The 9429-nt window shown below is 42.0% G+C and overlaps 37 non-coding genes across 37 annotated transcripts; 11 read left to right on the plus strand and 26 right to left on the minus strand.

The window, feature by feature from the left end:
* Positions 1-23: 23 nt before the first annotated feature.
* On the minus strand, positions 24-96 carry Trnar-ucg. The gene has a single exon. It is a non-coding gene; the product is annotated as a tRNA-Arg (tRNA).
* Positions 97-167: 71 nt separating this feature from the next.
* Trnal-aag lies at positions 168-249 on the minus strand. The gene has a single exon. It is a non-coding gene; the product is annotated as a tRNA-Leu (tRNA).
* A 70-nt stretch (positions 250-319) lies between these two features.
* On the minus strand, positions 320-391 carry Trnap-ugg. The gene has a single exon. It is a non-coding gene; the product is annotated as a tRNA-Pro (tRNA).
* Positions 392-894: 503 nt separating this feature from the next.
* Positions 895-966, plus strand: Trnaq-uug. The gene has a single exon. It is a non-coding gene; the product is annotated as a tRNA-Gln (tRNA).
* Positions 967-1066: 100 nt separating this feature from the next.
* Positions 1067-1138, plus strand: Trnap-cgg. The gene has a single exon. It is a non-coding gene; the product is annotated as a tRNA-Pro (tRNA).
* Positions 1139-1446: 308 nt separating this feature from the next.
* On the minus strand, positions 1447-1519 carry Trnar-ucg. The gene has a single exon. It is a non-coding gene; the product is annotated as a tRNA-Arg (tRNA).
* Positions 1520-1590: 71 nt separating this feature from the next.
* Trnal-aag lies at positions 1591-1672 on the minus strand. Its single transcript has one exon. It is a non-coding gene; the product is annotated as a tRNA-Leu (tRNA).
* A 70-nt stretch (positions 1673-1742) lies between these two features.
* On the minus strand, positions 1743-1814 carry Trnap-ugg. The gene has a single exon. It is a non-coding gene; the product is annotated as a tRNA-Pro (tRNA).
* A 503-nt stretch (positions 1815-2317) lies between these two features.
* Trnaq-uug lies at positions 2318-2389 on the plus strand. The gene has a single exon. It is a non-coding gene; the product is annotated as a tRNA-Gln (tRNA).
* Positions 2390-2489: 100 nt separating this feature from the next.
* Positions 2490-2561, plus strand: Trnap-cgg. The gene has a single exon. It is a non-coding gene; the product is annotated as a tRNA-Pro (tRNA).
* Positions 2562-2869: 308 nt separating this feature from the next.
* Positions 2870-2942, minus strand: Trnar-ucg. Its single transcript has one exon. It is a non-coding gene; the product is annotated as a tRNA-Arg (tRNA).
* Positions 2943-3013: 71 nt separating this feature from the next.
* Trnal-aag lies at positions 3014-3095 on the minus strand. The gene has a single exon. It is a non-coding gene; the product is annotated as a tRNA-Leu (tRNA).
* A 70-nt stretch (positions 3096-3165) lies between these two features.
* On the minus strand, positions 3166-3237 carry Trnap-ugg. The gene has a single exon. It is a non-coding gene; the product is annotated as a tRNA-Pro (tRNA).
* Positions 3238-3473: 236 nt separating this feature from the next.
* Trnay-gua lies at positions 3474-3569 on the minus strand. Its single transcript has 2 exons — positions 3533-3569; positions 3474-3509 (listed from the first exon to the last, which is right to left on the minus strand). It is a non-coding gene; the product is annotated as a tRNA-Tyr (tRNA).
* A 171-nt stretch (positions 3570-3740) lies between these two features.
* Positions 3741-3812, plus strand: Trnaq-uug. Its single transcript has one exon. It is a non-coding gene; the product is annotated as a tRNA-Gln (tRNA).
* Positions 3813-3912: 100 nt separating this feature from the next.
* Trnap-cgg lies at positions 3913-3984 on the plus strand. The gene has a single exon. It is a non-coding gene; the product is annotated as a tRNA-Pro (tRNA).
* A 308-nt stretch (positions 3985-4292) lies between these two features.
* Positions 4293-4365, minus strand: Trnar-ucg. Its single transcript has one exon. It is a non-coding gene; the product is annotated as a tRNA-Arg (tRNA).
* A 71-nt stretch (positions 4366-4436) lies between these two features.
* On the minus strand, positions 4437-4518 carry Trnal-aag. The gene has a single exon. It is a non-coding gene; the product is annotated as a tRNA-Leu (tRNA).
* A 70-nt stretch (positions 4519-4588) lies between these two features.
* On the minus strand, positions 4589-4660 carry Trnap-ugg. Its single transcript has one exon. It is a non-coding gene; the product is annotated as a tRNA-Pro (tRNA).
* A 236-nt stretch (positions 4661-4896) lies between these two features.
* Trnay-gua lies at positions 4897-4992 on the minus strand. Its single transcript has 2 exons — positions 4956-4992; positions 4897-4932 (listed from the first exon to the last, which is right to left on the minus strand). It is a non-coding gene; the product is annotated as a tRNA-Tyr (tRNA).
* A 171-nt stretch (positions 4993-5163) lies between these two features.
* On the plus strand, positions 5164-5235 carry Trnaq-uug. The gene has a single exon. It is a non-coding gene; the product is annotated as a tRNA-Gln (tRNA).
* A 100-nt stretch (positions 5236-5335) lies between these two features.
* Positions 5336-5407, plus strand: Trnap-cgg. The gene has a single exon. It is a non-coding gene; the product is annotated as a tRNA-Pro (tRNA).
* A 308-nt stretch (positions 5408-5715) lies between these two features.
* Positions 5716-5788, minus strand: Trnar-ucg. Its single transcript has one exon. It is a non-coding gene; the product is annotated as a tRNA-Arg (tRNA).
* Positions 5789-5859: 71 nt separating this feature from the next.
* Positions 5860-5941, minus strand: Trnal-aag. The gene has a single exon. It is a non-coding gene; the product is annotated as a tRNA-Leu (tRNA).
* Positions 5942-6011: 70 nt separating this feature from the next.
* On the minus strand, positions 6012-6083 carry Trnap-ugg. The gene has a single exon. It is a non-coding gene; the product is annotated as a tRNA-Pro (tRNA).
* A 236-nt stretch (positions 6084-6319) lies between these two features.
* Trnay-gua lies at positions 6320-6415 on the minus strand. Its single transcript has 2 exons — positions 6379-6415; positions 6320-6355 (listed from the first exon to the last, which is right to left on the minus strand). It is a non-coding gene; the product is annotated as a tRNA-Tyr (tRNA).
* A 171-nt stretch (positions 6416-6586) lies between these two features.
* Trnaq-uug lies at positions 6587-6658 on the plus strand. The gene has a single exon. It is a non-coding gene; the product is annotated as a tRNA-Gln (tRNA).
* A 100-nt stretch (positions 6659-6758) lies between these two features.
* Positions 6759-6830, plus strand: Trnap-cgg. Its single transcript has one exon. It is a non-coding gene; the product is annotated as a tRNA-Pro (tRNA).
* Positions 6831-7138: 308 nt separating this feature from the next.
* Trnar-ucg lies at positions 7139-7211 on the minus strand. The gene has a single exon. It is a non-coding gene; the product is annotated as a tRNA-Arg (tRNA).
* A 71-nt stretch (positions 7212-7282) lies between these two features.
* Trnal-aag lies at positions 7283-7364 on the minus strand. Its single transcript has one exon. It is a non-coding gene; the product is annotated as a tRNA-Leu (tRNA).
* Positions 7365-7434: 70 nt separating this feature from the next.
* On the minus strand, positions 7435-7506 carry Trnap-ugg. Its single transcript has one exon. It is a non-coding gene; the product is annotated as a tRNA-Pro (tRNA).
* A 236-nt stretch (positions 7507-7742) lies between these two features.
* On the minus strand, positions 7743-7838 carry Trnay-gua. The gene is made up of 2 exons: positions 7802-7838; positions 7743-7778 (listed from the first exon to the last, which is right to left on the minus strand). It is a non-coding gene; the product is annotated as a tRNA-Tyr (tRNA).
* Positions 7839-8009: 171 nt separating this feature from the next.
* Positions 8010-8081, plus strand: Trnaq-uug. Its single transcript has one exon. It is a non-coding gene; the product is annotated as a tRNA-Gln (tRNA).
* Positions 8082-8560: 479 nt separating this feature from the next.
* Trnar-ucg lies at positions 8561-8633 on the minus strand. Its single transcript has one exon. It is a non-coding gene; the product is annotated as a tRNA-Arg (tRNA).
* A 71-nt stretch (positions 8634-8704) lies between these two features.
* Trnal-aag lies at positions 8705-8786 on the minus strand. Its single transcript has one exon. It is a non-coding gene; the product is annotated as a tRNA-Leu (tRNA).
* Positions 8787-8856: 70 nt separating this feature from the next.
* Positions 8857-8928, minus strand: Trnap-ugg. The gene has a single exon. It is a non-coding gene; the product is annotated as a tRNA-Pro (tRNA).
* A 236-nt stretch (positions 8929-9164) lies between these two features.
* On the minus strand, positions 9165-9260 carry Trnay-gua. The gene is made up of 2 exons: positions 9224-9260; positions 9165-9200 (listed from the first exon to the last, which is right to left on the minus strand). It is a non-coding gene; the product is annotated as a tRNA-Tyr (tRNA).
* Positions 9261-9429: the final 169 nt, after the last annotated feature.

Genomic DNA, 9429 nt, shown 5'->3' on the forward strand with positions numbered 1-9429 from the left:
TAGCCAAAATAACCGTTTGCGAGTGATCGTAGCAGGACTCGAACCTGCAATCTTCGGATCCGAAGTCCGACGCCTTATCCATTAGGCCACACGACCATTAACGTTGCCCGTAAGTGCACAATCACCGATTCCTTGCTATGCTACAACAGTTTGAGCAAAATTTACGTTGGCAGCGATGGGATTCGAACTCATGCCCCCGAAGAGACTGGTGCCTTAAACCAGCGCCTTGGACCGCTCGGCCACGCTACCACATTTGCAATGTTAACATTCATCTAAGTAATACAATAAGAGGTTTACCATCTCAGCTGAAATATTGTAGGGGCTCATCCGGGATTTGAACCCGGGGCCTCTTACACCCAAAGCAAGAATCATACCACTAGACCAATGAGCCACGCAACTTTTCTAACACCGTTTGTTGCCGGCTACAATTACTAACCATTAATTGTGTCCCATTTTTGAGCTATACATTTCATATTTACACGGTGATGTTGTCAACTTTCCGTTGTAGATATGCGTACCCCAATAGTACATGTTGGATTTTCCATTACTACATTCTATTTTGAATATACATGACTATCAGCTTTATCTATTTTCTGTTGCCCACTCAATGCGTAATCACAAGTGCTCTCCTTCGAGCCGGAGTTGAACCAGCGACCTATGGATTCCTTGCATTTTACATCGTGTCACTACAGTCCACCGCTCTAACAACTGAGCTATCGAAGGTTGTTTTATTTCCGTCGAACATCGCAATATAGTCCATTAACATGCACCAAAAGATCATGTTTTAAATCATCGAAATCACTGAGTTGAAGGAATCAGCACATGGCCCTAAATTCCACCAAATTTAACGACAAATTTACATTGTAGTAGCAGTGCTGGTGACATCCGTTGGAAGGTTCCATGGTGTAATGGTTATCACATCAGACTTTGTCTCTGATAATCTGAGTTCGATTCCCAGTGGGACCTTTTTTAATCCAATTTCTATCAATCGTGTTTATTTTTATGCACGACATTTGGATTGTAATAATAATAAAATAATTTTCGAATCAATAATGAAAGATAATAGGGCTCATTGGTCTAGTAGTATGATACTTGCTTCGGGTGTAAGTGATCCCGGGTTCAATTCCCGGATGGGCCCCAATTGTTTTACTTTTGGCACCGATCCCTGCCATTAGACACATCATGTGTTCTAAGGTACAGTCACGAGTCCCAAATGTTTTTTCCTAAGGAAATACCACAGCTTAATTTGGTATAGGGAATAGAGATCGTACGATAGGGATTCATTGATTCCACTCCTTAGACCAATTTTTTGGGCGGGAACCTCGGATGTTCTCTTTTATGTGTACTTTGGCTTACAACCAGGAGCAATTGCAAATGGATTGCTAATTCTTTGTTTGTAAATTTTCGCGCGCGCATTTCGAAATAGCCAAAATAACCGTTTGCGAGTGATCGTAGCAGGACTCGAACCTTCAATCTTCGGATCCGAAGTCCGACGCCTTATCCATTAGGCCACACGACCATTAACGTTGCCCGTAAGTGCACAATCACCGATTCCTTGCTATGCTACAACAGTTTGAGCAAAATTGACGTTGGCATCGATGGGATTCGAACCCATGCCCCCGAAGAGACTGGTGCCTTAAACCAGCGCCTTGGACCGCTCGGCCACGCTACCACATTTGCAATGTTAACATTCATCTAAGTAATACAATAAGAGGTTTACCATCTCAGCTGAAATATTGTAGGGGCTCATCCGGGATTTGAACCCGGGGCCTCTTACACCCAAAGCAAGAATCATACCACTAGACCAATGAGCCACACAACTTTTCTAACACCGTTTGTTGCCGGCTACAATTACTAACCATTAATTGTGTCCCATTTTTGAGCTATACATTTCATATTTACACGGTGATGTTGTCAACTTTCCGTTGTAGATATGCGTACCCCAATAGTACATGTTGGATTTTCCATTACTACATTCTATTTTGAATATACATGACTATCAGCTTTATCTATTTTCTGTTGCCCACTCAATGCGTAATCACAAGTGCTCTCCTTCGAGCCGGAGTTGAACCAGCGACCTATGGATTCCTTGCATTTTACATCGTGTCACTACAGTCCACCGCTCTAACAACTGAGCTATCGAAGGTTGTTTTATTTCCGTCGAACATCGCAATATAGTCCATTAACATGCACCAAAAGATCATGTTTTAAATCATCGAAATCACTGAGTTGAAGGAATCAGCACATGGCCCTAAATTCCACCAAATTTAACGACAAATTTACATTGTAGTAGCAGTGCTGGTGACATCCGTTGGAAGGTTCCATGGTGTAATGGTTATCACATCAGACTTTGACTCTGATAATCTGAGTTCGATTCCCAGTGGGACCTTTTTTAATCCAATTTCTATCAATCGTGTTTATTTTTATGCACGACATTTGGATTGTAATAATAATAAAATAATTTTCGAATCAATAATGAAAGATAATAGGGCTCATTGGTCTAGTAGTATGATACTTGCTTCGGGTGTAAGTGATCCCGGGTTCAATTCCCGGATGGGCCCCAATTGTTTTACTTTTGGCACCGATCCCTGCCATTAGACACATCATGTGTTCTAAGGTACAGTCACGAGTCCCAAATGTTTTTTCCTAAGGAAATACCACAGCTTAATTTGGTATAGGGAATAGAGATCGTACGATAGGGATTCATTGATTCCACTCCTTAGACCAATTTTTTGGGCGGGAACCTCGGATGTTCTCTTTGATGTGTACTTTGGCTTACAACCAGGAGCAATTGCAAATGGATTGCTAATTCTTTGTTTGTAAATTTTCGCGCGCGCATTTCGAAATAGCCAAAATAACCGTTTGCGAGTGATCGTAGCAGGACTCGAACCTTCAATCTTCGGATCCGAAGTCCGACGCCTTATCCATTAGGCCACACGACCATTAACGTTGCCCGTAAGTGCACAATCACCGATTCCTTGCTATGCTACAACAGTTTGAGCAAAATTGACGTTGGCATCGATGGGATTCGAACCCATGCCCCCGAAGAGACTGGTGCCTTAAACCAGCGCCTTGGACCGCTCGGCCACGCTACCACATTTGCAATGTTAACATTCATCTAAGTAATACAATAAGAGGTTTACCATCTCAGCTGAAATATTGTAGGGGCTCATCCGGGATTTGAACCCGGGGCCTCTTACACCCAAAGCAAGAATCATACCACTAGACCAATGAGCCACACAACTTTTCTAACACCGTTTGTTGCCGGCTACAATTACTAACCATTAATTGTGTCCCATTTTTGAGCTATACATTTCATATTTACACGGTGATGTTGTCAACTTTCCGTTGTAGATATGCGTACCCCAATAGTACATGTTGGATTTTCCATTACTACACTCTATTTTGAATATACATGACTATCAGCTTTATCTATTTTCTGTTGCCCACTCAATGCGTAATCACAAGTGCTCTCCTTCGAGCCGGAGTTGAACCAGCGACCTATGGATTCCTTGCATTTTACATCGTGTCACTACAGTCCACCGCTCTACCAACTGAGCTATCGAAGGTTGTTTTATTTCCGTCGAACATCGCAATATAGTCCATTAACATGCACCAAAAGATCATGTTTTAAATCATCGAAATCACTGAGTTGAAGGAATCAGCACATGGCCCTAAATTCCACCAAATTTAACGACAAATTTACATTGTAGTAGCAGTGCTGGTGACATCCGTTGGAAGGTTCCATGGTGTAATGGTTATCACATCAGACTTTGACTCTGATAATCTGAGTTCGATTCTCAGTGGGACCTTTTTTAATCCAATTTCTATCAATCGTGTTTATTTTTATGCACGACATTTGGATTGTAATAATAATAAAATAATTTTCGAATCAATAATGAAAGATAATAGGGCTCATTGGTCTAGTAGTATGATACTTGCTTCGGGTGTAAGTGATCCCGGGTTCAATTCCCGGATGGGCCCCAATTGTTTTACTTTTGGCACCGATCCCTGCCATTAGACACATCATGTGTTCTAAGGTACAGTCACGAGTCCCAAATGTTTTTTCCTAAGGAAATACCACAGCTTAATTTGGTATAGGGAATAGAGATCGTACGATAGGGATTCATTGATTCCACTCCTTAGACCAATTTTTTGGGCGGGAACCTCGGATGTTCTCTTTGATGTGTACTTTGGCTTACAACCAGGAGCAATTGCAAATGGATTGCTAATTCTTTGTTTGTAAATTTTCGCGCGCGCATTTCGAAATAGCCAAAATAACCGTTTGCGAGTGATCGTAGCAGGACTCGAACCTGCAATCTTCGGATCCGAAGTCCGACGCCTTATCCATTAGGCCACACGACCATTAACGTTGCCCGTAAGTGCACAATCACCGATTCCTTGCTATGCTACAACAGTTTGAGCAAAATTGACGTTGGCAGCGATGGGATTCGAACTCATGCCCCCGAAGAGACTGGTGCCTTAAACCAGCGCCTTGGACCGCTCGGCCACGCTACCACATTTGCAATGTTAACATTCATCTAAGTAATACAATAAGAGGTTTACCATCTCAGCTGAAATATTGTAGGGGCTCATCCGGGATTTGAACCCGGGGCCTCTTACACCCAAAGCAAGAATCATACCACTAGACCAATGAGCCACGCAACTTTTCTAACACCGTTTGTTGCCGGCTACAATTACTAACCATTAATTGTGTCCCATTTTTGAGCTATACATTTCATATTTACACGGTGATGTTGTCAACTTTCCGTTGTAGATATGCGTACCCCAATAGTACATGTTGGATTTTCCATTACTACACTCTATTTTGAATATACATGACTATCAGCTTTATCTATTTTCTGTTGCCCACTCAATGCGTAATCACAAGTGCTCTCCTTCGAGCCGGAGTTGAACCAGCGACCTATGGATTCCTTGCATTTTACATCGTGTCACTACAGTCCACCGCTCTACCAACTGAGCTATCGAAGGTTGTTTTATTTCCGTCGAACATCGCAATATAGTCCATTAACATGCACCAAAAGATCATGTTTTAAATCATCGAAATCACTGAGTTGAAGGAATCAGCACATGGCCCTAAATTCCACCAAATTTAACGACAAATTTACATTGTAGTAGCAGTGCTGGTGACATCCGTTGGAAGGTTCCATGGTGTAATGGTTATCACATCAGACTTTGACTCTGATAATCTGAGTTCGATTCTCAGTGGGACCTTTTTTAATCCAATTTCTATCAATCGTGTTTATTTTTATGCACGACATTTGGATTGTAATAATAATAAAATAATTTTCGAATCAATAATGAAAGATAATAGGGCTCATTGGTCTAGTAGTATGATACTTGCTTCGGGTGTAAGTGATCCCGGGTTCAATTCCCGGATGGGCCCCAATTGTTTTACTTTTGGCACCGATCCCTGCCATTAGACACATCATGTGTTCTAAGGTACAGTCACGAGTCCCAAATGTTTTTTCCTAAGGAAATACCACAGCTTAATTTGGTATAGGGAATAGAGATCGTACGATAGGGATTCATTGATTCCACTCCTTAGACCAATTTTTTGGGCGGGAACCTCGGATGTTCTCTTTGATGTGTACTTTGGCTTACAACCAGGAGCAATTGCAAATGGATTGCTAATTCTTTGTTTGTAAATTTTCGCGCGCGCATTTCGAAATAGCCAAAATAACCGTTTGCGAGTGATCGTAGCAGGACTCGAACCTGCAATCTTCGGATCCGAAGTCCGACGCCTTATCCATTAGGCCACACGACCATTAACGTTGCCCGTAAGTGCACAATCACCGATTCCTTGCTATGCTACAACAGTTTGAGCAAAATTGACGTTGGCAGCGATGGGATTCGAACTCATGCCCCCGAAGAGACTGGTGCCTTAAACCAGCGCCTTGGACCGCTCGGCCACGCTACCACATTTGCAATGTTAACATTCATCTAAGTAATACAATAAGAGGTTTACCATCTCAGCTGAAATATTGTAGGGGCTCATCCGGGATTTGAACCCGGGGCCTCTTACACCCAAAGCAAGAATCATACCACTAGACCAATGAGCCACGCAACTTTTCTAACACCGTTTGTTGCCGGCTACAATTACTAACCATTAATTGTGTCCCATTTTTGAGCTATACATTTCATATTTACACCGTGATGTTGTCAACTTTCCGTTGTAGATATGCGTACCCCAATAGTACATGTTGGATTTTCCATTACTACACTCTATTTTGAATATACATGACTATCAGCTTTATCTATTTTCTGTTGCCCACTCAATGCGTAATCACAAGTGCTCTCCTTCGAGCCGGAGTTGAACCAGCGACCTATGGATTCCTTGCATTTTACATCGTGTCACTACAGTCCACCGCTCTACCAACTGAGCTATCGAAGGTTGTTTTATTTCCGTCGAACATCGCAATATAGTCCATTAACATGCACCAAAAGATCATGTTTTAAATCATCGAAATCACTGAGTTGAAGGAATCAGCACATGGCCCTAAATTCCACCAAATTTAACGACAAATTTACATTGTAGTAGCAGTGCTGGTGACATCCGTTGGAAGGTTCCATGGTGTAATGGTTATCACATCAGACTTTGACTCTGATAATCTGAGTTCGATTCTCAGTGGGACCTTTTTTAATCCAATTTCTATCAATCGTGTTTATTTTTATGCACGACATTTGGATTGTAATAATAATAAAATAATTTTCGAATCAATAATGAAAGATAATAGGGCTCATTGGTCTAGTAGTATGATACTTGCTTCGGGTGTAAGTGATCCCGGGTTCAATTCCCGGATGGGCCCCAATTGTTTTACTTTTGGCACCGATCCCTGCCATTAGACACATCATGTGTTCTAAGGTACAGTCACGAGTCCCAAATGTTTTTTCCTAAGGAAATACCACAGCTTAATTTGGTATAGGGAATAGAGATCGTACGATAGGGATTCATTGATTCCACTCCTTAGACCAATTTTTTGGGCGGGAACCTCGGATGTTCTCTTTGATGTGTACTTTGGCTTACAACCAGGAGCAATTGCAAATGGATTGCTAATTCTTTGTTTGTAAATTTTCGCGCGCGCATTTCGAAATAGCCAAAATAACCGTTTGCGAGTGATCGTAGCAGGACTCGAACCTGCAATCTTCGGATCCGAAGTCCGACGCCTTATCCATTAGGCCACACGACCATTAACGTTACCCGTAAGTGCACAATCACCGATTCCTTGCTATGCTACAACAGTTTGAGCAAAATTGACGTTGGCAGCAATGGGATTCGAACCCATGCCCCCGAAGAGACTGGTGCCTTAAACCAGCGCCTTGGACCGCTCGGCCACGCTACCACATTTGCAATGTTAACATTCATCTAAGTAATACAATAAGAGGTTTACCATCTCAGCTGAAATATTGTAGGGGCTCATCCGGGATTTGAACCCGGGGCCTCTTACACCCAAAGCAAGAATCATACCACTAGACCAATGAGCCACGCAACTTTTCTAACACCGTTTGTTGCCGGCTACAATTACTAACCATTAATTGTGTCCCATTTTTGAGCTATACATTTCATATTTACACGGTGATGTTGTCAACTTTCCGTTGTAGATATGCGTACCCCAATAGTACATGTTGGATTTTCCATTACTACACTCTATTTTGAATATACATGACTATCAGCTTTATCTATTTTCTGTTGCCCACTCAATGCGTAATCACAAGTGCTCTCCTTCGAGCCGGAGTTGAACCAGCGACCTATGGATTCCTTGCATTTTACATCGTGTCACTACAGTCCACCGCTCTACCAACTGAGCTATCGAAGGTTGTTTTATTTCCGTCGAACATCGCAATATAGTCCATTAACATGCACCAAAAGATCATGTTTTAAATCATCGAAATCACTGAGTTGAAGGAATCAGCACATGGCCCTAAATTCCACCAAATTTAACGACAAATTTACATTGTAGTAGCAGTGCTGGTGACATCCGTTGGAAGGTTCCATGGTGTAATGGTTATCACATCAGACTTTGACTCTGATAATCTGAGTTCGATTCTCAGTGGGACCTTTTTTAATCCAATTTCTATCAATCGTGTTTATTTTTATGCACGACATTTGGATTGTAATAATAATAAAATAATTTTCGAATCAATAATGAAAGATAATAGGGCTATTGGTCTAGTAGTATGATACTTGCTTCGGGTGTAAGTGATCCCGGGTTCAATTCCCGGATGGGCCCCAATTGTTTTACTTTTGGCACCGATCCCTGCCATTAGACACATCATGTGTTCTAAGGTACAGTCACGAGTCCCAAATGTTTTTTCCTAAGGAAATACCACAGCTTAATTTGGTATAGGGAATAGAGATCGTACGATAGGGATTCATTGATTCCACTCCTTAGACCAATTTTTTGGGCGGGAACCTCGGATGTTCTCTTTGATGTGTACTTTGGCTTACAACCAGGAGCAATTGCAAATGGATTGCTAATTCTTTGTTTGTAAATTTTCGCGCGCGCATTTCGAAATAGCCAAAATAACCGTTAGCGAGTGATCGTAGCAGGACTCGAACCTGCAATCTTCGGATCCGAAGTCCGACGCCTTATCCATTAGGCCAAACGACCATTAACGTTACCTGTAAGTGCACAATCACCGATTCCTTGCTATGCTACAACAGTTTGAGCAAAATCGACGTTGGCAGCAATGGGATTCGAACCCATGCCCCCGAAGAGACTGGTGCCTTAAACCAGCGCCTTGGACCGCTCGGCCACGCTACCACATTTGCAATGTTAACATTCATCTAAGTAATACAATAAGAGGTTTACCATCTCAGCTGAAATATTGTAGGGGCTCATCCGGGATTTGAACCCGGGGCCTCTTACACCCAAAGCAAGAATCATACCACTAGACCAATGAGCCACGCAACTGTTCTAACACCGTTTGTTGCCGGCTACAATTACTAACCATTAATTGTGTCCCATTTTTGAGCTATACATTTCATATTTACACGGTGATGTTGTCAACTTTCCGTTGTAGATATGCGTACCCCAATAGTACATGTTGGATTTTCCATTACTACACTCTATTTTGAATATACATGACTATCAGCTTTATCTATTTTCTGTTGCCCACTCAATGCGTAATCACAAGTGCTCTCCTTCGAGCCGGAGTTGAACCAGCGACCTATGGATTCCTTGCATTTTACATCGTGTCACTACAGTCCACCGCTCTACCAACTGAGCTATCGAAGGTTGTTTTATTTCCGTCGAACATCGCAATATAGTCCATTAACATGCACCAAAAGATCATGTTTTAAATCATCGAAATCACTGAGTTGAAGGAATCAGCACATGGCCCTAAATTCCACCAAATTTAACGACAAATTTACATTGTAGTAGCAGTGCTGGTGACATCCGTTGG

The sequence above is a fragment of the Daphnia pulicaria genome, chromosome 4 (genome assembly GCF_021234035.1).
Source record: "Daphnia pulicaria isolate SC F1-1A chromosome 4, SC_F0-13Bv2, whole genome shotgun sequence".
Taxonomy (NCBI): Eukaryota; Metazoa; Arthropoda; class Branchiopoda; order Diplostraca; family Daphniidae; genus Daphnia; species Daphnia pulicaria.